General features: G+C 34.8%; 1 pseudogene; it reads left to right on the top strand.

Annotated features, from left to right (window-relative positions):
- Positions 1-581: 581 nt before the first annotated feature.
- Positions 582-1,726, top strand: LOC149568798 (multiple C2 domain and transmembrane region protein 5 pseudogene; annotated as a pseudogene).
- The last annotated feature ends 3,266 nt before the right edge of the window (positions 1,727-4,992 follow it).

Here is a 4,992-nt window from a genome sequence, read left to right as displayed (position 1 = left end):
GTTTATTTCATATTTCATTGGCCATGGTCAATTTAGGCAAGGAGTAAATTAATTTTTCCAAAAGAAAAATAGGAGGAAAATAAAAGGCATCTTAATAGTTATCAACAAATAATAAATATTCTAACATATATATGTCTGACATATATACTACCTGCATATTTGGGCCACTTAAATATTTTCATTTGTCTTCAGTCGGTGGTAATTAATTAAACGTTCATTAATGCTTGCACTTGGTGGCATTTTAATATTGCTTAAAATGAGCGTCTTTTCCAGAGAATTCGGTAAAATACTGGAAATTTTTCGATTCAGCGGATTGCATACTGTCATCCAATTCTCTTTTCTCAATCACCAGGTTCTTCAATTCCTTTTTCATGTCAGGGTTTCTTTAAAAAATAAGTAGTTTTATTGTGGTTTCATATATACATAATCTCAGCTTTCTCCCAAGAATTCTGCAAAGGTAATGAGATTTGGAGCTATACAATGAATTCAACCACAAAATATGCATATTAATCAGTCCATTTTTTTTCGTTCTTGTATCATACAAACAATAAATGGGCCTGTGAGTGCTTGCAGGGAACATCATGGGAATTGTCGAAAGAAGTGTTGAGCTTAATACAGGAGCCCTGATTCCATTAATTGGACTGGGTACTGCATCCCTTGAGAAGAACCAGGAGACTATTATAGCAGCAGTTACTGCTGCTCTTCAGGTATTCACTCTTTTCATTAGCAGTTCTACCTTTGGGTCATGGAAAAGAGGATATACTCTGTTTAATCTTGAAAAATACCTCTACATTGTGGGAAAAGGGTTTTATTTCAATTTCTCAAAATTTTCCACATTTTATAATTTTAGCGTTATGAATTCTCCTTTGTTCGATTCTAGGAATGATGTGCTTGGGGCAGTCCATTTGAAATATAATGCTCATCTGATGTTGGTGTTTTTTCAACGCTCTGTTTGGTATCCAGAGTTGATACTTCCAACAATCTTTCTCTGCATGTTCCTGATTGGCATATGGCATTACCGCTTCCGACCTCCACATCCCCCCCCCACATGGACACCTGGATTTCTCATGCAGACGCTGTTCACCCTGATGAGCTTGATGAAGAGTTTGATACATTTCCTACTTCAAAAAGCTCTGATGTTGTGAGGATGAGATATGATCGGTTGAGGAGCATTGCTGGGAGGCTGCAGACCGTGGTGGGAGACATGGCTACCCAGGGAGAAAGGTTTCAAGCACTCTTAAGCTGGAGAGACCCCCGAGCTACAACAATATTTGTTATTTTCTGTTTATTAGCTGCCATATTTCTGTATGTCACACCCTTCCAGGTGATTGCAGTACTTTTTGGCATCTATGTTCTTCGTCATCCAAGATTTCCGCACAAGCTCCCATCTGTTCCACTCAATTTCTTTAGGAGACTACCCGCTCGCTCTGATAGTATGCTCTAAGCTGCCTGGCTTGTTATGTGATTTCTTGTTAGTTATGCTGCCTCCAGAACAAACTTATTTTATTTGCTTGCAACAACTTGTAGTTTTCTCCAATATAACAGCGTGTCACTTTAGAATATGTGTACCCTTATGGGGTGGAGTGACAGTTCTTGGACTCAGCTACAAATTGACACGCAGAATGATAGATTTTGCTTTCCTGTTCACCATGTAATTAAAGCCATCTCATAGTATAAGGTTTCCTACATGTAATCGACTTTGTTAAATGTGTTTCTATTTTCGAAACTTCTCTAGGAATCTACTGTACAGGAAGGTGTATCCTGTTTCTTACATCAATTCTTTAATCCGTGGTGCACTGTTAAGATTGATAAACAATGAACACTTAATTTACATTCAGTTTTGAATTTTACCATCTATGGAATTTGCAGGGGATGCAAAAGGATAATTGCCCTTATGGGCGTATTGTTATATCTATATGCTTTCTATTGTTTGTACGGGATGGCACCAATAGTTTTGTGTTATCCTCAAAATTCTTTCACTTGTGCCTCTCCGAACTGATCCCACCTTTCATTAGCCATTGTTGTTACAAATCTGTCAAAACCCCATTCTCCAAGCATGATCTCTTCGTCTTCTTAACTAATGTTTATTCCATCTTATAGGGCATGCTATAATTGACTCAAACCTTATGTCTTCTGCCCTCGATTTGTGACAGTTTTTCTATTGCAGTTATGGTGTACAATGTGAAATGATTCTTTGAAGATATCCACTTATCTCCTCTGTCATTTTGCAGTGATTTTCATTAGTTTTAAATTCTTAGCTTGAATAAATTATGTCTCCTTATTCTCTGCCTTAGATTTTGCCCATTACTTCACATTCATTTTCTTCTTACATATTATTATTTAGCTTTTAGTCCCTTGTGTTTTTTCTTCTAGAGTGCTCTGACTATTTCAAAGAAATACATTCTGTTCTAACTCGAGTTAACATATCTATCACTTCCAATATTATTCTCCATTTGCAAGAATATATTTGCCTTTGGCAAGATTAAAAAATGGGTCAGAGAATACGGAGATGTTAAAGATCTAGTTTACTTCCACATTTGTTTCCACAAGCTTTTAACATTAACCACAAGGGTGCCTTCAGCAAAACAAGAGATTTTTTCTTTTTAAATATAAATTTCTTTTAAGATTTTCACTGGTCTTTCTCGTTGTGATAACAGATGAGAAAGTCATCCAAAATCTTGATATAAAAATTTTACATTTACTTTCAGAAATGTTTTTACATAACAAAGAGACTCGCTTTTTCCAAACTGCTATCGGAGAAAACAAGGTATTTTTCCCAAGACTTTTTATTGCCATTGTTATTTTCAATCATCAAGATGAATCAGAATGTGATTCCCATGTCATATAAGTTTCAAGGTCCCATCCCATTTTGGAAGTATATCTGAAGTATCTGTGCCGTGCAATAACTGGTTAAGGGCTCGGCCTCTAAATTATTATACTATAAAGCTTGTAATTGGCTTTGCTTATTGTCTTATTATTATTTCAACAGTGAATGTATGAATTGGTATGCCCTATTTAATTTTTAGTTTTCTCTTTGTGGGCAATTATATCCGAATTTGTGGATCTCCAGATTTGCCATAAACATTATATTTGACAGAAATAATATCTTTAAAATAAAAAGATATATGCCTCAAATTTATATAGATCTTTGCTAATTCCTCTTTGATATGCATGTTATTGGTCTGCTAATTTCAGGGGCCTGACTTCCAGTTCTGTTATAATTGGAGCAAAGGCTGAAATAACTTTTTTAGGAATGAGTTGATCAAATCAGATTTGAGAGAGTGCTGAATACAAATCAGGGAGTTAAGAATTTCTTATACTCTTGGAAAAAGTAGATGTATTGATTTATAACTAGAAACAACAAATCCATGTCCACACTTGAGTGATTACCTCTAATATAAATCCATTTAGTAACGTGGAGAAATCCAGCACCACAACAAAACAACTAAACAGTTTGGACAATATCCAACATGGGTTCCATAAGGTTGAATAACATGTCGATACATTGTTTTTCAGGATGTTTGATGTCGTTTAGCTTAAAATTTGGAAATGCGGTGAAATTTGAATGCTGTAAAGTGTTTTCTGTTAAAAATTTGTGTTTTTTTCAGTGATCAAGTGGCATTTGTCTCGTATTTGGAGGAACATTTAAGTACTTCAAAGTTTAAGAGTAGTGTATTTGTTTACCTGTTTAGTCCTCTTTAAAATCTTCTTTTTTGAGTGCCGAAGTGGCTTCTCTCTTACGTTTGGAAGAACATTTATGTGCTTTAAATCTTAGACTAGTGCATTCGTTCTTCTGTACACTTGATTGATCCGACTAATTCGTTGTTTCCATTGTGGTGAGTATTCGGTAAAACTATAAGTCAAAAGGAAGAAATTTGATTATGGTCGCCTCCTCCCACCCGTTATTCACTTTATTACAGAATTTGCAAAACATATTAAAGAGTAATTATAATGCCAGCTTTTCTCGAGCATGAATTTATAATACTCATATTTTGCCTTTTCTGAAAATATAAAGGTATATACCAACTGTAATAGTAATAAGAGTTAAATGAAGTCACAGTAAAAGCCTCTTCTCGCAGCGAAGCCAGCTTGGTTTCTTTTAACTGGAAATTGTATTTTTATTTTCCAGTCTGATTAACACACCACAAGCTATAGTGTAATCAATAGTATAGTTTACATTTGATTGTTTGCTGATATTAGAATTTTAGTTCGAAATTTGGTTCACACTTATTGTCAGTAGTTCTATATTTTTTTGTTTCAAGGATGCAGAGGATAAGTTTTAAGGGGACAAGCTGACGAACAATCTTCTGCACATAAGAGGGAAACATGATAGATTGAAACATGTTGCAAACAAAATTAAAAGCACCCTCAACAGAAAGACGAATGTCTGGCACTCTATTGAAATGACACTTACCATGGTTTTTCCTACTCATATAGGAATTTGTTGAAAATATAAAAAAATGGACAAATGTGAAATATTTTAATTAAAACTGATAACATTTCAAAGGTACTACAACAATGTGTGCTGTAAAAAGAAAGCAAAAGCTTTAATCTACATGCAGAGGTTGATAAAAATGTGGAGAACTGCATATCGTGACCTTGGTCATGATAGAGAAAGGCATACAAAATATAAGACTCCTGACTTGTTTTTTGGTGTTATATTGAGCTTTGGAGCAATGATCCAAGTCACTACTTAATCTTCAACCCTTGCGATGGCTAACTAAAGTTGACAATCTTGAACTGAATAAGTCAAAAAATCTAAACCTATAGTGAATGTGACTAACTAATTCATATTTTTCATTCAATTGCAATGGGCAATGAGTAGGTAGGAATTAAAAAATTGATAATTCAAAAGACAATAAACAACATGCCAAGTGACAGAAATTCTACAAGGTATGGGAACCCTCGATGGCTATAATAAAAAAGTTGGGCCAGATCAACAACAGGAACGCACAAACTCTTGACAACAACAGTGCTTGAACAGATGCATTC

The sequence above is a fragment of the Cupressus sempervirens genome, chromosome 3 (assembly GCF_028749045.1).
Source record: "Cupressus sempervirens isolate cs-2001-9-10 chromosome 3, ASM2874904v1, whole genome shotgun sequence".
NCBI classification, from domain to species: domain Eukaryota; kingdom Viridiplantae; phylum Streptophyta; class Pinopsida; order Cupressales; family Cupressaceae; genus Cupressus; species Cupressus sempervirens.
The sequence above is the reverse complement of the archived record's forward strand: the minus strand, read 5'-3'. Positions and strand labels throughout refer to the sequence as shown.